This window comes from Loxodonta africana, chromosome 4 (assembly GCF_030014295.1).
Source record: "Loxodonta africana isolate mLoxAfr1 chromosome 4, mLoxAfr1.hap2, whole genome shotgun sequence".
Taxonomy (NCBI): Eukaryota; Metazoa; Chordata; class Mammalia; order Proboscidea; family Elephantidae; genus Loxodonta; species Loxodonta africana.
In genome coordinates, this window is record NC_087345.1 from 116,435,276 (window position 1) to 116,458,347 (window position 23,072).

Here is a 23,072-nt window from a genome sequence, read left to right on the forward strand (position 1 = left end):
CACATACTTTTCTGGAATCTTCCCTTTCCTTACTAAGAGGAGCAGCATTTCCAGTCCACTTGAAATTAAAAATAAACTTGAACACTCCCCATTATAACCAAGCCACCATGTGTTAGGGAAGCTCAAACTGGCCCATAGGGAGAGACCACCTAGAGAGGACAAAACCCCAGCTAAGCTCTCAGCCAATAACCAGCATTGTTACGAGACAGGTAGAGAGTTCATTCTAAGTTGATTTGAGTTCTCAGCCTTTGAGCTGCCATAGTTGATACTAAGTAGAGAGGAGAGGAGCTATTCCTGTCATGCCCTGCCCAAATTACAGATTCACATGTAAAATAAACGTTGTTTTAAACCATTAAATTTTGGGATGATTGCTTTGCAATGGTTGTTAACTAATACAGGTTTCAAGCTATTTTCATTCTGGAGTCTCGCTGTTAGTTAGATTCTACATAATTTTCTCTGGGCTTTTGCATGTGTCACACACTCCACTTGGAATGTCCCCCATTTTGTTTCTTATTTTGGTTATTTGTGTCCTCTCCTGTTTTCCTTTTATCAGTTTGGCCAGTGGTTTGCCAATTTTGTTGATCCTTTCAAAGAACCAACTTTGAGTTTTGCTGACTGTATTGCTTTTTGATTCTCTATTTCATTTATTTCTGCTCTTATCTTAATTATTTCCTTTCTTCTGGTGGCTGCAGGCTTCTTTTGCTTTTCTCTGTTTGTTCCAGTTGTGTAGCTAATGTTTTGATTCTGTCCTTTTCTTCTTTTTTGATGTGTGCATCTATTGCTATAAATTGATCTCTGAGGACCGCCTTTGCTGTGTCCCAAAAGTTTTGGTATGATGTGTTTTCATTCTTGTTTGATTCTCGGGATTTTTTGATTCCATCTCTGATTTCTCCTATTACCCAGGGGTTTTTAAGCAGGGTGTTATTCAGTTTCCATGTAATTTTTTTTTTTTTTTCCTTACTCTTCTGGTTGTTAATTTCTACTTCGATGGCGTTGTGGTCAGAGAAGATACTTTGTCTTATCTCAATGTTTTGCATTTTGTTGAGGGTTGGTCTGTGGCCTAAGATGTTGTCTATTCTGGAGAATGTTCCCTGTGCATGGAAAAATAATGTGTACTTTGTAGCTGTTGGGTGCAGTGTTCTACATATGTCTATGAGATCAAGTTGGCTCATTGTGCTCTTTAGCTCTTCTGTATATTTGTTGAGTTTCTTTCTAGATGTTCTGTCCTTTACCAAGAGCGGTGTTTTGAAGTCTCCTACTATAATCGTGGAAATGTTAATTTCTTGTTTCAGTGCTGTTAGTTTGTTTTATGTATTTTGGAGCCCTGTCATTGGATGCATAGATGTTTATTATGGTTAAGTCTTCATGATGAATCATCCCTTTAATCGTTATATAGTGCCCTTCTTTGTCTTTTATGGTAGATTTTGTTTTAAAGTCTATTTTATCTGAGATTAGTATTGCCACTGCTGCTCTCTTTTGGTAGTTATTTGCTTGATATATTATTTTTCCATCCTTAGCTTTTTAATAAATTTACATCTTTGATTCTAAGGTGTGTTTCTTGTAGACAGCATATTGATGGATCCTGTTTTCTTATCCATTCTGTCATTCTGTGTCTCTTTATGGGTGCATTTAGGCTATTTATATTCTGGGTAATTCTTGATAGGTGTGAGTTTGTTGCTGTCATTTTATAGAGCTTTTTTTTTTGTGGTGCTAACATTTTCTTTGTTCCTCTTACTCTCCTGTGCTGAGTTCCTTTTGTTCATGGATTTCTTTTGTTTTTGTAGATTTTGTTTTTATTGAGACTTTATATTTTTCTTCTTCATTTTGATGAGTAGGTTTGTTAACTTCCTTTGTGGGTACCTTGAAATTTACCCTTATCTTCCTAGGTTCGAAACAGTTTACTATTACTTGTCTTCCTCTCCATTACAAAGTTCTGTACCTACACCATTCCCTCTTTTATCGTTCTGACACTGTTGTCATTTACAGATTAACCTCTCTGGTTCCCTGTTGCAATTGTTTTGGTTTTGGATAGTCCTTGAGAGTTCATTTCCTAGTCTGGTATCTGGCTGGTACAATCTTGTGTCCTAGATTCAGGCTGTGGTCTGATGTTTTTTTCTCAAACTGAAGGGCCATGTTTAAGAATTCTTGTAGGTTTGGTTCAGTTTTTACATATTCCTCTAATTTTTATCTGGAAATATCATAAATTTGCCATCATATTTGAATGAAAGTTTTGTAGGCTATATTATTCATGGTTGGCATTTTTTTTCATTCAAGGTTTTATATGTCATCCCATTGCATTCTTGTCTGCATGGTTTCTGCTGAATAATCAGAGTTTAGTCTTACAGTTTCTCCTTTGTATGTGACTTTTTGCTTTTCTCAAGCTGCTTGCAGGATATCGTCTTTTTCTGTGGTTTTACCAAGTGTGATTATGATATGCCTTGGTGTTTTTCCTTTGAGGTCTATCCTATATGGGGTTTGTTGAGCTACTTGGATGGTCAGCTTTTCATCATTCATGATATTAGGGAAGTTTTCTCTCAGCAATTCTTCAATGATCCTCTCTGTGTTTTCCATTTTCTCTCCCTGTTCTGGGACTCCAATTACTCACAAATTTTTCTTTTGATTGTAGCCCCATAATTTTCAGGGTTTCCTTATTTTTCTTCATTCTTTTTTCTGATTTTTCCTCAAACAGAGTTGTATCCAAGTTGTATCCAAGTCTTCCATCATTTCAAACCTGCTCCTCAGCCCTTCTATGACACTGTCGATTTCTGAAATCTTGTTGTTTATCTTTTGGATTTCTAATTGCTGTTTTGTATGATTTCTAGTTGTGAATTTATTTTGGCATTCTGATCCTGTATTATTTTCCTGAATTCTTCCATCTTTTTTGTCTGTATTTGCCATGAATTTATCTGTATCTTCCATGCATTTGTCTATCTTTTCCTGCCTTTTGCTTCAACTCTTGGATAGCTCTGAATATTAGAGATTTAAACTCCCTGTCAGGTAGTTCTATTGCCTTTTCTTCTACTGGAAAGCATCTGGTGTTTTATTTTGAATGTCTACTGGAACCATTCTGTCCTTTTTTTTTTCTTTTTTTTAAATGTTTTGATATTGTCTGCTGTCTTCAGGACATTCAGTAATTAATTTTTTTGTTTCTTGATTGTAGATTTGTTTGTTTCATTCTAGTTTTTTTGTTTTATTTGGTTATGTCTGAGCAGGTGGGCTGTGCATTCTTTGTTGTCTGCTTGTCTGTAGTCACAATACTTTTCACCTCCTTATCCAATGGGTGGGGCCGATCACTCAGCTGTGGTGCAGCAGGGCAGGTCCAGCTGAAGGGGAGGTGGTAGGATGGGTTATTTGTGGCGCGTACTAGGGCTAACAGGACAGACCAGGAATCCATGCCCGGTATGTTCTGGTAGGCGGTGCCTGTGCTGCTCAAGAGGTGTGAGGTTCACTGCATGGTGCAGGTAGGCAGAAAAGAGAGGGAAGTTTGTGATATATGTAGATAATATGGGTATGATAAAGAAGAAAGAAACAGGAGCCAAAAACAAACAAATGAAAAAAACGAGTGCTAAGGGAGCTTGCTATTGGAGTGGAGAGATGAGAAACCCAGAAATGGAAAAATTCAAAAAGAAAAAAAAAAAAATGGGAAAAAGAAAAAAAGTAGATAAAAATTTGGAAAAGGAAAGAAAAGCCGCCAGGAGTCCCACTGGTGTGGCTGTGAAGACCAGGGAAGTCTCCCAGGTTGTGCGATATAGCCTGGGTAGAGGGAGTATAGATGTCACACAGGACCAGGTATTCAGGAGACAGGAAAAGAAGGTAAGTATAGACAGACAAGAACTGAGAAATGAAGAAAGAAAAGGAAACAGAGAGGGGGAAAAAAAAAGAAAAGAAATGCCCCCAGGGATCCCACGTATGCAGCTGTGCAGGTTGGAAGAGTGGCTCCTATGCTGTGCAGTACAGTCTGGCTAGAAGGGGCTCCCAAGTGTGAAAAGAGAAAACAACCAAAACAAAACAGAACAAAACAAAACAAAACAAGCAAAAAAAAAAAAAGAAAGAAAGAAAAGCCTCAGGAATCCCACCAACGTGGTGTCACGGGCTGGGGGAGTGGTTCCTCAGATGAGTGGGGCTTCACAGCCTTTCAAGAAGGAAAGATGGCACACAGACCAGATGTCTGAAGAAAGGAGGAGGAGGTGATGGGAGACATGGAAGAAACCAAAAGAGACAGAGAGAAGCAACACCACCTCGGGGACGGGCTGACAGGGTGAATCCAAGCTGCCCGGGGCAGAAGCAGTTGCCTCCTGGCCAAGAGACTGTGGCTGGTGGGAAGCAGAGGAGGCTGAAGCGGGAGGGAGAAAAGCGAGTACAGGAAAGTGTGTATCGCTTATTACCAGGTGTTCTGTCCCTTGCTGTGAACTTTGTGAAGCTGCTTTCCTGTACTCCCTGTTCGCCAATCTACGATGTGGGTGGGGCAAATCCAAGCAGCAGGAATGCTGTACTTCCCAGCTGGCTGAGTCACCACAGCTAGCCAGGAAGCTTGGAGGTAGAGCAGTGGGGAGAGGATGCGGGGTGGGGATGGGAAACTGTGTATTTCTAGTTACTGGGTGCTCTGTTTCCTGCTGGGGCCTCCATGAAGCTGCTTTCCCATGCTCTCTGTCAGCTGATCTCCAACAGAAGTCCAAGATGGTGAATATGTGCTGCATTAACTGATAAGGGACCTCTGCACATATCTCTCCTTGCTCTCTGTCCCTTTGTCAGTTTCTTATTTATTCCAGTCAGTGTTTAGATGTGTTCTTTATCTCTTCATTTGATACTTCAGGTTCCAGGAATGACATTTGTCTCTGTTTTGCTTAGTTTTTTGGGTCTTTGCTCTGAAGGGATGGTGTGGTGCTTCTGTCTAGGGTGCCATGTTGGCCAGAATTCATACATTCTACTTGGAATGCTCTTCTCTTTCTCTTCCAAAAAAATGCACATTCTTTGTTTTTCCGCTAACATAGCTCAAAATCTCTCCCAAAGAGACTAATGCTATGTCTTTACACTGCATGTCCCTACACATAAATGAAGTTCTTTATACTGTATTTATTTCCATTCAGGTGTGTCTTGTTTGTTTTTCTTTTCTTTTCTTTTTTGCTTTTCCCAAAGGGCTAAGTCCGAATATTCAGTTAGACCACTCAAGACTTGAATTCATGGAAGGTGCAGTGTGTGGTGGTGGGTTAAGAACACTGATTCAAGGCCCAGGTTTCCCAGGTCAGAATACTGGCTCAACCACTTTCTAACAGTGTGACCTTGAGGAATCTACTTATATCTTTGTGACTAAGAGTACTCATCTGTTAAATGGGGCCAATAATATAATACCTCATGCATATAGTGTTTACAAGAGCACCTGCTACACAGTGAGTGCTACATAAGTGTTATCACTCCTAATTCTTTGTATTAGTGCATACAAAAACCAAAACCAAACCCAAGTCAATTCCAACTCGTGGAGACCCCATGAGTATAGAATACCCAGAAAAACTTCCACTATATATAGCTAAGCCTCATTACGACTATTTCTTTAAACTATTGCTTTTGGCCATTCTACGAACAAGAATTGAAAAAAAAAAAAAGCAAAACCAACTATATTAGATCCCTGAAATTCAGTCAAGGTTTACATTAACCAAGCAAATGCTGAATGGAGAAAAAGACACCCTCAAAATGGTGGCAAAGCTTCATGACTTTTTTATTTGCCTTGGCTCAGTGGCCATCTTAAAGCAGCAGCAGACTGTGCTCCTAAAGTGGGACCCTTGTACCTGTCTCCAAAGGGAGCACAGCAGGCCTTATTAGTAAATTATTGCTGTGTCTCTGTCTGTCTAAGGGCTACCTTAAGGACTAATACAAGGTGCTCATCTCTCTTTTGTCTACTTTAGAACTCAGGCTGGAAAGGCAGAGGGCATTGCTCAGAAACACTGCAAACCAAATTAATAACCCCCAGATGCCTGGGACAAAAGATTATGGTTGAAACTATAATAGACCACCTGAGGCCTGGGAGCAAAAACTGGGGAGAGCTTCTCTGGAAAATTAGGACAGTCACAAGCATCCATGTATAGGAGGAAAATCAGAAAGTTCATACCTGCCTGGGAGGAACTGATCATTCAAGTGTAGAGTTCTCATCTTCAACGTAGGAGACTTGGGTTTGATTCTCAGCCAATATACCTCATGCACAGCCACCACTCGTCTGTCAGTGGAGGCTTGCATGTTGCTGTAATATAGTGCTGAACAGGTTTCAGCAGAACTTTCAGACTAAGATGGGCTATGAAGAAAGGCCTGAAAATTTACTTTAGAAAATCAACCATTGAAAACCATATGGATCACAGTGATCTGATCCACAACTGATCATGGAGATGACACAGAATTGGGCAGCTAGTGTTTCATTACATTGTGCACAGGGTCACCATGAGTTGGAGGCTGTCTCAGCAGCAACCAACAACAACAACGTGCATGCCCAGGGAAAGACGCCTGCTCAGAAAATACTTGAGAAAACCGTATGCTTTCACCTTAGGCTGATCTCTAGGCTTAGTGGAAGCCTGGCTTGTGTTGAAAGAATGACTCGGCATAGAGCCAATCTGTATAAATTGGGAGAAGGTTTGTTTGTTTTCATTTTTTTCTCTCTTAGCTCCTAGTGTTTAACAAAATCTGTGAAAACTTTAGTGGAACACAAGCTGAGGAACAGAGACTTCAGTGACCACACACCAAAAGGACTACAGTGTTTGCAAAATTACTTAGGGAAAGTCACTAAACAAATGGATTACTAAACCTTGGATGATAATAAAATAAGGCAAAAAACAGCAAGCCTGGAAAAGGGGGGAATGTGATTACCAGAATTGCCTTTTTATTATATTCAAAAGTCTAGTTTTCGGCAAAAAACAAAAAATAGCACAAGGCATACAAAAAAAAAAAAGAAGAAGAAGAGGGAAAGTATGACCACTCAAAATAACGAATTATATTGACAGAAATCATCCCTGAAGAAGTCCAGATAATGGACTTACTAGAAAAATACTTCAAAACACCTGTCTTAAATATGCACAAAGAGCTAAAGCAAAACATGGATAAAGAACTAAAGATGAATCACTAAATTATGCACGAACTACATGAGAATATGTAAAAATTTAGAAATTATAAAAAGAGAATCAAACAGAAAATGTGGAACAGAAGTGTACAATAATTGAAATGAAAAATTCACTAGAGCGTTTCAATAGCAGTTTTGAGCAGATAAAAAAAAAAAATCCATGAACTTGAGGATAGGACAATTGAAATTATTGAGCTTGAGGAACAGACAAAAAAAAAAAAAAAAAGGAAGAAAAGTGAACAGAGCCTAAGTGACCTGTATGACACCATCAAGCAGACCAGCACATGCATTATGTGAGTCCTGGAAGGAGAGGAGAAAGAGAAAAGGGCAGAAATAATATTTGAAGAAATAATGGCTGGAAACTTTTCAGATTTGGTGAAAGACATGAATCTCCTAATTCAAGAAATTTAATAATAAACTCCAAGAGACTGACACTGAGACCCATTATAATCAAACTATCTAAAGCAAAGACAAAGGGAGAATCTTGACAGCAGCGGGAGAAAAGCAACTCATCATGTAAAAGATATCCTCAATAAGATTAATAAACAATTTCTCATAAGAAACCATAGAGACCGGAAGACAATGCGATGACACGTTTAAAGTATGAAAGAATAAAGCTGTCAACCAAGAATTCTATACCCAGCAACACCATCCTTAAAAAATGAAAAGGAAATTAAGACATTCCTAGATAAACAAAAACTGAAGGAGTTCACTACCACAAGGTCTGTTCTACTGGAAATGCTTTGGGTTGAAATGAAAGAACACTAGACAGTAACTTAAAGCATAATGAAGAAATAAATATCTCTAGTGGAGGCACCTACATGGGAAAATATAAATGCCAATATCACTGTATTTTTGGTTTGTAACTTCACTTTTTATTCCTTACAGGATTTAAAAAGCAAATGCGTAAACAATTATAAATTTATGTTATTGGACACACAATGCATAAAGATTTAATTTGTGACAACAACATAGATGCAGAATTTTTGTATGCTATTTAGGTTAAGTTGGTAACAATTTCAACCAGATTGTCATAAATTTAGCGCATTAAATGAAATCCCATGATAACCACAAAGAAATCATCTGAACGATAGAGACAAAGGGAGATGAGAAGGGAATCAAAATAGTTCACTACAAAAAATCAACTAAACACAAATGAAGGCGGTAATGGATGAAATGAGGGACAAAAAAGGTGTAAGACATACAACAAACAGAAAGATGGGAGAAGTATGTCTTTTCTTATCTGTAATTACTTTAAGTGGATTAAACTCTCTAAATAAAAGGCAGAGCCTGGGAAAATGGATTAAAAAAAAAAGACATGATCCAACTATAAGTTATCAACAAGAGACTTATTTTAGATAAAAAACCCAAATAGATTGAAAATGAAGCTATGGAAAAAGATAACCCATCTAAATAGTAACCAACAGAAAGTGGGAGTGGCTATTCTAATATCAGACAAAATAGACTTTAAGTCAAACACTGCTGCAAGAGACAAAGAAAGATATTATATATTGATAACAGGGTCCATTCATCAAGAAGATATAACAATTTAAAACATATTAAACATACATTTAACATATCTTGGCTTAAACAAAAACAACAAAGTTCCAAAACCTATGAAGAAAACATTGACAGAATTGAACAGAGAAATAGAGAGCTTTACAATAATCGTTGAAGATTTCAATACACCACTTCCAATAGTAGACAGAACATCTAATAGAAGATCATTAAGGAATTAGAGGACCTGAAAAACACTATACACTAACTAGACCTGCCATACGTACACTGAATACTCTACCCAACAACAGCAGAATAGCCATTCTTCTCCAGGGCACAAAGAACATTATCAGGATAGACTATACATTAGGTCACAAAACAAGACTCAATAAATTTTAGAAGATTGAAATCATACAAAGTATCTTCTCTTTCACCCCCCTGGAATGAGCTAAAAAATCAAGAAGATAAAGAAAACTCTCAAATATGTGGAATTTAAACAACACTAAGAAATCAGAAAATACTTGGAGATGAATAAAAACAAAAATACAACGTACCCAAACTTACAGGATGCAACAAAAGTCATGATCAAAGGGAAATTTATAGCCATTAATGCCTATATTAAAAAAGGAGAAAAATCTCAAATTAATAACTTTACATTTTGAGGAACTAGAAGAACAGCACACTTACACAAAGGTAGCAGAAGAAAGAAATAATAAAAATTAGAGCAGAGATCAATGAAATAGAAAATTAAAAAATGATAGAATCACTGAACCCAAAAGTTATTTCTTGGAAAGATCAACAAAACTGACATATCTTTAGCTACATTGACAAAACACACACACACACACACACACACAACAAAAACAAAGAGAGAGAGAGAGAGAGGACACAAATAACTAAAATCCCAAATGAAAATGGGGACATTACTATCAATCTCAGAGGAAAAAAAAAGATACAAGAGAATACTATGAACAATTCTGTGCCAGCAAATTAGATGAAATGGAACAGTATCCTCAACAAATAGTGGTGGGACAACGGAATATCTACATGCAAAAGAATGAAGTTGGATTAAATAAATAAATAAACTAAACTAAACATGAGAGCTAAAATCATGGAACTCTTAGAAGAAAATGGGAGTAATTTTCCTGACCTTGAATTTGGCAATGAATTCTTGGATATGATACTAAAAACACAAGCAAAAAAAGGAAAAAATAGATAAACTGGACTTTATCAAAATGAAAAACTTTCATCCATCAAAAAATGTTATCAAAACTGCGAAATGACAACCTATAGAATGGGAGAAATTATTTAAAAATCATACATCTAGTAATAAGGGTTTAATATCCTGAATATATAAAGAACTTGTACAACTAAACAACAAGAAGACAACCCAATTTAAAAATGGATAAAGAATTTGAATAGACATTTTACCAAAGGATATATACAGATGGCCAATAGCACATGAAAAGATGTTCAACATCATTAGTCATTAACCCATGCCCGAGTTGATTCTGACTCATAGTGACCCTGTAGGACAGAGAAACCCTGGTGACAAGGTAGGTAAGAACTATAGCTGCTAACCAAAAGGTTAGTAGTTTGAATCCACCAGGCGCTCCTTGGGAACTCTATGGGGCAGTTATGCTCTGTCCTGTAGGGTCGCTATGAGTGTAATTGACTCAACGGCAACAGTTTTTTTTTTTTTTATTAGTCATCAGGGAAATGTACATTAAAGCCACAATGATATAGTACTTCACACCTACCAGGATGGCTATTATCAAAAGTGTTGGCAACGATGTGGAGAAACTGGACCTCCTGGTGATAAGGTAATTTGATGCAGTTGCTGTGGAAAAGTTTGGTGATTACTCAAAAAGCCAAACATTCAACTCCTTTAAAAACCAAAAACCAAACCCATTGCTGTCAAGTCAATTCCGACTCATAGAGACTCATAGAGACCCTATAAGGTAGAGTAGAACTTCCGCACGGAGTTTCCAAAGATCGCCTGGTGGATTCCAACATTAGCAGCTATAGCACTTAACCACTACGCCACCAAGGTTTCCAACCTGTTGCCGTCGAGTTGATTTTGATTCATAACAACCCTATATATAGAACAAAGTAGAACTGCCCCAGATGAAAGCAGTGGTTACCAGGAACTGGGGGAAGAGGATTTAGGGGAGTTATTGCTTAATAGTTATATAGTTTATGTTTAGGGTGATGCAAAAGTTCTGGAAGTAGTGTTGATAATTGCACAAAAGTGTGAATGTAATTAATACCACTGAACTGTACACTTAAAAAATGGTTAAAATGGCAAATTTTATGTTTTTTATATATATATTTTACTCCAATAAAAAAGCTAAAAAAAAGTAATTGGGAAAAAATAAGAGGTAACAAAATATATTCAATGTATTTTTTAAAATCATAATTAATGTTGGGTCACAGAGACACAAATATTTGTATTTCTACAGCACAGAACACTAGAGAACCTAAGTATTTTGATTAAAAATGTCTCTGGTAAGAAAACAAAAGAAATACAGAAAGTGAAGACTTTCTAAAATTTCAGTTCCTCTAAACAATTAGAGAAAACCTGTCTAATCAGATCAAATAACTCCTCAGCCAGGAGTAACTTAGATGACTATATGAATTTAAGTCAATATTTTTATTAAAATATATGTTTTTAAAGCCAAGATAAAAGCTACTACAGAAAACATCCTATTTCCATAAAACCCAAGTTTGGTGTATTTTTGGAATACTACTTGAAGGGCATAGAAGAAAGAGACCAAGACTTTAGATCAAAGCATGGAAAAGAACGCAAGTATGATTCTTATTTCCTAGAAAGTGGTGGTTAGAATCAAGGCTCGTATGGTATACTAAGCTAAGAGAGACTAATAAATTTAGTCTTGCCACAAGCTAAAGAATAACATGGTACAGTTAGCTTTCTTTAAGATTAGGAACCTTTGTCTTTAAGTTCACCATATAAGGGTTGTTAACTTGAAAGTGTCAGTTCCTCCAAATATGAATGTTAAGACTTGGTCCTTGTATTTCTGGAGAAACCAGTGTACAGCGTTTGAAAGACTCTTCCAGAGGATATGAAAATGGGACAGTACTTGAGATAAAAAAAAATTCAAGATACTGCACCCCAACATGTTGAAACTAATGGCCTTACCTGTTGTTTTTAGGTGCCATCAAGTTGGTTCTGATTATTGTAACCGCATGTACAACAGAACGAAACACTGCATGGTACTGGGCCACCTCACAGTCATTGCTATGTTTGAGCCCCTTGTAGCAGTCAGTCCATTTGTTGAGGGTTTTCCTCTTTTTCATGGGCCCTTTACTTTACCAAGCATGATGTCATTCTTCAGGGACTGGTCCCTCCTGATAACATGTCCAAAGTATGTGAGATGAAGTCTTGCCATCCTCGCTTCTAAGGAGCATTCTAGTTATTCTTCTTCCAAGACAGATTTGTTCTTTTGGCAGTCCATGGTATATTCAATATTCTTCGACAACACCGTAATTCAAATGCATCAATTCTTCTTCAGTTTTCGTTATTCATTGTCCAGCTTTCAGATGCACATAAGGCAACTGAAAATACCACGGATTGGGTCAGGCACATCTTAGCCCTCAAGGTGACATCTTTGTTTTTCAACACTTTAAAGAGGCCTTTTGCAGTAGATTTGTCCAATGCAACACATCATTTAATTTCTTCACTGCTGCTTCCATGGGTGTTGATTGTGGATCCAATCAAGTAAAATGAAATCCTTGACAACTTCAGTCTTTTCCCTGTTTATCATGATGTTGCTCATTGGTCCAGTTGTGAGGATTTTTGTTTTCTTTATGTTGAGGTGTAATCCATACTGAAGGCTGTAGTCTTTGATCTTCATTAGTAAGTGCTTCAAGTCCTCTTCATTCTCAGCAAGCAAAGTTGTGTCACCTGCATAATGCAGATTGTTTTTGAGCCTTCGTCCAATCCTGATGCTGTGTTCTTCTTCATTTAGTCCAATTTCTTGGTGATTGTGTATTCCTTCCATCTTCTTTTGATGTTTCCTGCATCATTCAACATTTTGCCCATTGAATTTTTCAATATTGCAACTGGAGGCTTGAATATTTTCTTCAGTTCTTTCAACTTGAGAAATGCTGAGCATGTTCTTCCCTTTGGATTTTCTAACTCCAGGTCTTTGCACATTTCATTATATTACTTTGTGTTCTCAAGCCACCCTTTGAATTCTGCCGTTCAGCTCTTTTACTTTATTATTTCTTCCAGCTGTTTTACTTACCCTAAGTTCAAGAGAGTGTTTCAGAGTCTCTTCTGACATCCATTTTGGTCTTTTCTTTCTTTCCTGTCTTTTTAATGACCTCTTGCTTTCTTCATGTATGATGTCTTTGATGTCATTCCACAACTCATCTGGTCTTGAGTCAAATCTATTTTTGAGATGGTCTCTAAATTCAGGTGGAATATTCTCTAGGTAATACTTTGGCTCTCGTGGACTTGTTCTAATTTTCTTCATCTTCAACTTGAACTTACATATGAACAATTTATGGTTTGTTCCACAGTTGGCCCCTGGCCTTGTTCTGACTGATGATATTGAACTTTTCCCCCATCTCTTTCCACCGACGCAGTTGATTTGATTTCTGTGTGTTCCATCTGGTGAGGTCCATGTGCATAGTCACTGTTTAAAGTCACTGTTTATGTTGTTGAAAAAACGTATTTGCCGTGAATAAGTCGTTGGTCTTGGAAAATCCTAACATGTGATCTCTGATGTTGTTTCTATCACCAAGGCCATGTTTTCCAACTGCTCATCCTTCTCGTTTGTTTCCAACTTTCACATTACAATAACCAATAATTATCAATGCATCTTGACTGTATGTTTATCAATTTCAGACTGCAGAAGTTGGTAAAAATCTTTAATTTCTTCTTTTTTGGCATTAGTGGTTGGTAGGTAAATTTGAATAATAGTCATATTAACTGGTCTTCCTTGTAGGTGTATGGATATTATCCTATCAGTGCCAGTGTTGTACTTCAGCACAGATCTTGAAATGTTGTTTTTGACAAAGAATGTGAAGCCATTTCCTTTCAATTTGTTATTCCCAGCAAAGTAGACTATACGATTGTCTGTTTCAAAATGGCCAATACCAGTGCATTTCAGCTCACTAATGCCAAGGATATTGATCTTTGTGTGTTGCATCTCATTTGCGGTGACTTCCTATTTTCCTAGATTCATACCTTGAACATTCCATGTTCTGATTATTAATGGATGTTTCTTCTTATTTTGAGTCGTGCTCATGTGGTGTAAATGAAGGTCCTGAAAGCTTGACTCCATCCACTTTGAGGTGGCAGCCCTTCCCCAATCATATTTTCGGTGTCTTCCAACTTGAAAGACTCATCTTTCAGTACTATATCAGACAATGTTCCACTGCTATCCCTAAGGTTTTCATTGACCAGTTTCTCAGAAGTAGATCACAGTGTCCTTCCTCCTAGTTCTGTGTTAGTCTAGCAGCTCTACTGAAACCTGTCCACCATGGGTTACCCTGCTGGTATTTGAAATACCAGTGGCATAATTTCCAGCATCGTAGCAACATGCAAGCTACCACAATATGACAAACTGAGAGAAAAGTAGTCGCCATACTAGGGGACAGATTACCCAATAAGTAAGGTAAGGATGTGCTTAGGGCACCAACAGAACAGGGACACCATTTGTCCAAACCAAAGACCCATAGATGTCAAGCAGACAGGACACAAGAAAAAGTGAGCACTGCAATTAAAGGGAAATGGCAGCGCACTAAATGAAATTGATACCATTATCAATTTTGTATTCGATAACAATTATATTTTCCTTTTCATTTCACATTCAGTTCTCTCTTGCCGACCACATAAGAATGTGCCATGGGCAATATAGTCTTGTGATTGTGATGCATCTGGTCCTGCACACACACAAAAAAAAGCAAACCAAAATTCCTCTTCAGATTGAGCAGACCCTTATATTTGTATCATGGTCTTTGTGATCGCTCTTTTTCCCATCAGCTATAAGCAGCAGTCCAGTGAACTGTGAAGACGAAACATCAAAAGACGGAAAGTGAGTGAGCAAGTTTTTAAGTATTATTTCAAAATGAAAAGCACTTTGCGGAGCTCTGCAGAAGGCCCATCAACAAATACCGTGTGATGAATGAAATTTCTGACTGCTTTCTAAGTACTATTTCTTTTGACTATTTCAGACCTGAAGAACAAAATTATATGTTCCAAATCAAATTTTTTACTTACTAATTTTCAAATATAAGTTTTGCATTAATGTCCAAATTTGAATGGAAATTTTATTTTATAAATTTTATTTATTTTCAACCATTGAAATTTATTTGCTACGGGTAGAACCAATTTTAAAAAGTTGCATAATTTTATATCCAGGTAAAATGAAATAGCAACAACCAAGTGGAAAGCAAAAATGAAAGCTTGAAGAAGATAAAAAGAAAAATATTTGTGAATCCTTAAAGACAATTCCAAAATTAACTTCCTTTTTAAAATGTGATGAATCAGAAAAGACTTCCCCACTGAAAACTCGAGTTTCTTGGGTACAAATCATAGTACTAGTACCACTAGTGCTGAAATTACTAATACTGATACAAATATAAAAGAATTTGCCCCAAATTCTGCATCCAGTCCTTACTGTAGTTAAAAAACACAAAACAAACAAAAAAACAACTTAATAATGGTATGAAAAGTGAAACTATTTTAGAAACTGAAATTGTTGCATCTGTAGACACCATAAAGAACAGAAATACAGATCCTGCTTTGTGGAATAAGCTTTCTTTTAATGATGTAAATTATTAGATCAAAAGAGTGCTAAGTGATTGTCAATATCACGGTGCAACATTTGAAACTTGTGTTGAAAATTCCTGGATGGTAAACAAACAAGGTTTGTTTTTTGGATTTTAAAGTTTCCTTTATTAATTTCGACACCAATTTCACTGTAGCAATTAATTAAAATTTGCAAAGTTAATATATACTCTGATATTTTTGCACTAAAAATAAAAAAAATATTTTTTTACCGCCTTTTAATTAGACTTTGTATACCACAAACTATAATTTAACTTACATCATAAGAATAAAATCATGATTCATACATATATATGTGTGTATATATATTGCTTTGGATGAAGGTTTTCAAAGCAAATTAGTTTCTTATTAAACAATTAACACGCATATTATTTTGTTGCATTGGTTTCCAACCCCTTGATGTATCTTAAAACAATGCTTAGCTGATCTATACAGAAAATATCAGGAGAGGAATCTACAAACTGAAATATCAAGCTATACTTATTTCACTGAAAATAGTTAACTGAATTTTATCACTTAGTGAGCTTATTAATTCTTCAGATGTTTTTTCTTGAACTTGGGTTCCCCATATTTCATTGGTCCAGCATTCCTGTCCCCTCCTGCCTTCTCATCCTTGCCCCTTGACTGGCATGCCCATTTAGTCTCATATACATGATTGAGCTCTGTGTGTTATTGTTCGTTTTATGGGCCTGTGTAATCTTTGGCTGACAGGTGACCCTCAGGAGAGACTTCAGTACTGAGTTAAAAGGGTGTCTGTGGGGCATACTCTTGGCGTTTCTCCAGTTCCTGTCAGGCCAGTAAGTTTGGTCCTTTTTTGTGAGTTAGAATTTTGTTCTACGTTTTTCTCCAGCTCTGTCCAGGATCCTCTATTGTGATCCCTGTCAGAGCGGTCAGTGGTGGAAGCCGGGCACCATCTAGTTGTGCTGGACTCAGTCTGGCGGAGGCTAAATAAACAAGATTTTGTAGCCAGAATATATTTCTAGGGTGCAAAGCTAATGGTGAAAATTCTAAGAGGGCGTGGCTACTGTAGTCTCCATCAGTCAGCTCTTATATTGTTTTGTTTGCAAACTATTCACTCCTAAATCATTAATTCTTGATTTGCTATGGATGGATTTAGCGATTGGTGCACCTTGAATATGACTGATAAACATGAAAACTGTTCAATTCACAGAGATTATATGTTATCATATTTAAGCTGAAGACATGGTTTTGGCTTTACTCATGAACCGGGAACACAAACTAATGAAGAATGTCAGTATTGGAAAGCTGTTTTGCAACATGTTGTTGCTGTCATAACACTCACAGAAGGTGGACTATCTTTTTGAGGAAGAAATGAAGTGTTTGGGTCCCCATGAAATGAATTTTTTTTTGTTTTGTTTAATTGAAATTGTTGCTCAGATTGATACATTTTTAGCAGGTCTCATTTCAAAATTCAAACCAGATCAGAAGAGGATGTGGAACAAGAGATATCATCGCTGATGTCAGATGGATCCTGGCTGAAAGCAGAGAATACCGCAAAGATGTTTACCTGTGTTTTATTGACTATGCAAAGACATTTGACTGTGTGGGTCATAAGAAATTATGAATAATATGTGAACAATGGGAATTTCAGAACACTTAATTGTGCTCAAGAGGAATCTGTACATAGATCAAAAGGCAGTTGTTCAAACAGAACAAGGGAATGCTGAGTGGTTTAAAATCAGAAAAAGTGTGTGTCAGGGTTGTATCCTTTCACCACACTTATTCAATCTGTATGCTGAGCAAATAAACCAAGAAATTGGACTATATGAAGAAGAATGGGGCATCAGGTTTGGAGGAAGACTCAATAACAACCTGCATCATACAGGTGATACAACCTTGCTTGCTGAAAGTGACGAGGACTTGAAACACTGATGAAGATCAAAGATTACAGCCTTCAGTATGGATTACACCTCAATGTAAAGAAAACAAAAATCCTCACAACCGGACCAATAAGCAACATCATGATAAACAGAGAAAAGACTGATGTTGTCAAGGATTTCATTTTACTTGAATCCATAATCAAAGCCGATAGAAGCAGCAGTCAAGAAATTAAATGATATGTTGCACTGCACAAACCTACTGCAAAAAACCTCTTTAAAGTGTTGGAAAGCAAAGATGTCACCTTGAGGACTAAGACATGCCTGACCCAAGCCATGGTGTTTTCAATTGCCTTATATGCATTTGAAAGCTGGACAATGAATAAGGAAGACCAAAAAAAGAACTGATGCCTTTGAATTATGGTGTTGGTGGAGAATATTGACTATACCATGGACTGCCAAAAGAGCAAACAAATGTCTTGGAATAAGTATAACCAAAATGCACCTTAGAAGCGAGGATGGAGAGACTCGTCTCACATAGTTTGGACAAGTTATCAGGTGTGATCAGTCCCTGGAGAAAGATACCATGCTTGGTAAAGTGCAAGGTCGTCAAAAAAGAGGAAGACCCTCGAAAAGATGGATTGACACCGTGGCTGCAACAATGGGCTCAATCATAAAAGTGATTGTGAGGATGGCACAGGACCAGGTAGTGGTTTGTTCTGTTGTACATAGGGTCACTATGTGTCAGAGCGGGCTCAACTGCACCTAACAACAACACATCTCAAAATATGGTAACACAGGAAAGGTCAACACATCATATATGTCTAAAACAACATGTGAAGAATTAATAAACTTACTATAAAGTTTGATCAACTATTTTCAGTGAAATAAGTATAGCTTGGTATTTCAGTTTGTAGATTCCTCTCCTGATATTTTCCATATAGATCAGCTAAGCATTGTTTTAAGATACATATCTCCAAAAGATGAAAAACCTGTTGAGCGATTTATCACATTTACTATTTTGAAAACTCATACCAGTGAAGAAGCTGCAAATCCTTCACTGTTTATGTGGAGTTTGCGAAACTTTTTCTAAAGTTTGGCGGCCAGTCCTATTGCATTGCTATGCATATGTCAGGGTATTATAAAGGCATGCAACAGAAAATTTTAGAATATAATGAATATGTCATTTTCATACAGTGTGCTGCATATTCCTTAATCTTGTAGGTTGTAGCACAGTAGATTGTTGTTCGGAAGCAGTTGATTTTTTTTCTACTCTTAAGTTACTCTACGCACTTTTTGCTGCCTCTACTCACTGATGGGCAGTTCTTAAAACATATTTAGGCAACACTTGAGCATTAAAAATGTCTTCCTAATACACATTGGGAAGCACATGCTTCAGCAATGAGTGCAATCCTGGAATCATACACCCAGATTCTAGATGCCTTAGAAAATACTGCTGAAGACCAGACACAAAAAGGAGATACCAAAAGAAAAGCTGAAGACATCGCCAACAAAATGCAAACACTAGGGTATGCATTTACATTGGTTATGTGGAATAATATATAGCAGCATTTTTATCAGACGAGTCAAGGTCTCCAAGATTCAGAAGTCAATTTAAAGACATGCACAGATCTTTACCAGTCGTTAACAGCATATTTAAATAACTTAAGAGAAGATCATGAAACTTTTGAAAACACAACAGAATAAATACTGCCGAATACTGATTATCAAGCAGTTCACCATCTCAGAAGCATTAGAAAGAAACAGATAAATGATGGAAGTGCTCCGGAAGTATCATTGAATGCCAGACATCAATTTCACGTAACCACATACTACACCATCATTGATACACTTGAATCTTGCATAAAAAGAAGGAGGAAGGTGTATGATGCTCTTTCAAGTAGATTTTCCTTCTTAAACAATGTAGATATACCTGATGAAGAATGCATGAAGGCATTCAAGAACTTTATGCAGGCTTATAACATATAAATATGTTTTAAGAACTGCCCATCAGTGAGTAGAGGCAGCAAAAAGTGCATAGAGTAACTTAAGAGTAGAAAAAAATCAACTGCTTAAATATAAACCTTTATGGAGAAGTGTGACAATTTCATCCTTACAAGAGAACTAGGTTTACAGATTCAGGAGAGAAATTTTAATCATGTAGGCATGTATGATTCCATAATAGAAAATAAAATACAATGCGTATTTTCCAATGTTGAAATTGGTTTACTCATATTCCTAACTTTAATGATCACAAACTTCACTATAGAATGCTCATTTTCATCCCTCAGGAGACTCAAAAACCCTCAGCATACAATTCAAGAAAGGCTCAATTCATTACCCTTATTATGCATGGAAGTAGATATAGTTTGGCAGCTTATTTGTGATGAAATCACTGAAGATTTTGTAAGACCAAAGAATAGAAAGAAATATTTTTAATTATAACATGTTAGAGATGAAAGATTTATCTAAAAGTAAAAGATAGTAATTTGTCATAATATTTGTTTTCTGGTCATTGAATTTTCTTTTATGACATCTTTTCATCGTTTATTTATAATTATAGCATTTGTTATGAAACAAACATCAAAACTGAAGTATGAGTTGTTTAAGCATAATTGGTGAAAGTCAGTATTTCATTGTGTTTCAAGATCATAAAAGAATTTTACATTGATTGTTGAAGCAACTAAGTTCATTGACTCATTTTCTTTGTTGTAGAATATATGGAATATTCTTTTTGTAGAAAATGTGGTACATAGTAAAACTCTTAGTACTCTACATCCGCTAAAAATTTTATAACCCAATTCGTTTCATTCTGCTAAAATGGCGCGTCACTTTTGCGTTCAATTGCTAATATTATAGTTGCATTTATAAAGAAGTTACCTTAAAGATAGCGAAGACACATGCGCACACATAAATGCATTGCTGTCAAGTCAGTTTCGACTCATAGCACCCTATAGGACAGAGTAGAACTGTCCCATAGGGTTTCCAAGGAGCGGCGGGTGGATTTGAACTGCTAACTTTTGGTTAACAGCTGACTTTTAACCACTAAGCTACCAGGGCAAATATATATATGTATATATATGTATGTGTGTGTGTGTGTGTGTGTATCATATAGGAGTCCTGATGGTGCAGTGGTTAAAGCATTCGCCTGCTAACCAAAAGTTTAGCAGTTCGAACCCACTAGCAGCTCCAAGGGAGTCTGCTTCTGTAAAAATCACAGACTTGGAAATCTTGCAGGGCAGTTCTACTATGTCCTGTAGGGTCGCTATGAGTTGGAATCAATTCAACAGCAGTGGGTTTTTTGGTATATACATATATATCCCCCCCCCCAAAAGAAAAACCCATACACTTTATACATATAACTCACATATCCCATTCGAATGTATCAGTCAACAGAGGAGGGAGCACCACAAGATTATCTTTGTTTAGGGCTCTAACATGCCTTAATCTGTCCCTGGTCATACCTCACTTCCTACTACAAGATAAAACCAGCTGGATTAATGTTTGATCATGGGTGTCGTCTGAAGAGCACATGTAGACTCCTGCAGTCATTAACCTCTTGATTTCCCAAAATCTTTGGTTCAGATGTTGTTGTTAGTTTCCTTTGGGTTGATTCTGACTCATGACAACCCGATGTGTGCAGAGTAGAACTGCTTCATAGAGTTTTCAAGGCTGTGACCTTTCAGAAGCAGATCACCAGGTCAAGATTAAAGCATCCACGTAGAAAGAATTCTAGCCCATAAATCGTAAACCTTAAGCTCTCATCTTACCTTTTCAGTTAGCCTAGGAGAAGTTGCTTGACTTCCGAGTGTTTCAACTTTTCATTATCAACATAAGGAGATTTGAGTAAGTTAGAAATCCTTAGCAAAGAGTTCACAGAGTTAGAGAAGTGGTGGTGATGGGAAAAAGATCTGGGAACATCAGGAAATGTAGTGGAACTTTTAAGTTGCTTTCTTCCCCCCCCCCCGCACCCCGAGAAGCTTTAATTAGATTTTTAAAGAGGTTTGTAACCCAAAATTGTTGAGAACCACTGGACTAAAATACTCGTGTTGTATAAACATATATTGACTGTGTTCAAGGCACTGGGTTAGGCAAGTTTGGAAATACAAAATGAATGAGACAAGTAAGTGCCCAAATTATCAGATCAAATGTAGAATGTGTTAGTGCCTCAGAGAAAAATATACAGCATTTAAAAAGTGATAGAATACACATGTCTGGAGGTGGGCAGGTGGGAATTGGGGAACACTGTAGGGTTGCTATGAGTCAGAATCGACTCAACGGCAATGAGTTCGGGGAAAATAGTTCAGGTTTGTGTGTGTAATCGTAGCAAAGCACTGCAAGTAGGGGCAATAACATAAGCCAAAAACACAAAGACCAAGAACCTGTCGTGTGTGAGGCAACAGTATTTGGTCAGACACATTTGGCTAGACTATCCGAGTGCAGCCCTGGTGGCATGGTGGTTAAGAGCTTGGCTCCCAGCCAAAAGGTTGGCAGTTTGAATCCATCAGCTGATCCTTGGAAACTCTATGGGGCAGTTCTACTTTGTCCTATAGGGTTGCCATGAGTTGGAATCGACTTGACTGCAATGGTTTTTTTTTTTTTTTTTTTGGTTTATTAGGGTGGAAAGTAAAGGATGAGAGAGATATAGTAAAAAAAAAAAAAAAACAGAACAGTGGATAGAATTTATCCAACCTTAGTTTCTAAACATCATAATACCTTTTTCTTTTAAGTTATATTTTCATAATGATTTCAAAAACAGATTTGCTAAGAGCAGCTGCACGTGCCTGTCATGGTAGACAATTAGCCATAATGGATACAAAGAGTGTTGTGATGTAAGTTCATGGCCACTCCTTACCTAGGAACTACTGATAAACCCTAATCAATCCAAGGGATCCAGAGCAAGGGAACTGGTACTGGTCTAGTCTAGAGTCTTTTTTCCAGTTCTGGGTTTCCTGCCAAATATCGAACAGTATATTGGGACAGCTATCAAAAAGCCTTATTACCAAGCCTTAATCTTTGATGGGGGCATTGGTGGTTCAGTGGTAGAATTCTCAACTTCCATTTGGGAGACCCAAGTTCGATTCCTGGCCAACGCACCTAAAGCACAGCAGAGGCTTGCATGTTGCCGTGGTGCTGAACAAGTTTCAGAGCTGTAAACTGATCCCAGTTTACAGCTAATCCCTGCACTTGAGTTATAGGTTGCATCTATACAATCCCCTCCTAATATTCCCTCCAGCATCTAGTCCATCTTTCCTTTATTTTCAACATTTCTGTCTCCTCTTGATCTTGATCTCAACATATGAACTTGTTCCCACATTTCTCTATATCTATGTTTTGCTACTAGTCCTTCCTTTGTCAAACTAACTTCTTTATAAAGTGGTATATAGTACTTACATCCTCACTTTCTATCCACTAAAATCTGACTTCTATCCTGATCTTTCCACTGAAATTGCTTCTCAAGATTGATGCCCTGAATCATAGGTTCAAGACATGACTAAAAAGCATCTTCTATTGGTGTAACTAGGGTATAACAGGTATGGCAGGAATTGCACCTGCCCTGGTCACATGACATCATTGAGCAGTTTCTATTAACCTGGTATGGCCAGGGGTGTATCTATGGAAAATGGCACCAATGGCTAGCACTGAAATTGTGCCCCTGTCCAAACATCTGACACCCCTCTTTTAGATAACTTTACAATAGTATCAGCTCAAAAATACAAGCCAAGCTTGTTAATCTTTTAACGAACACGTTACCCTGGTTGAGGAAGGAGGTAGAGTCATACTGGGTTAATAGAAACTGTTTAGTGGCACCAGGTAC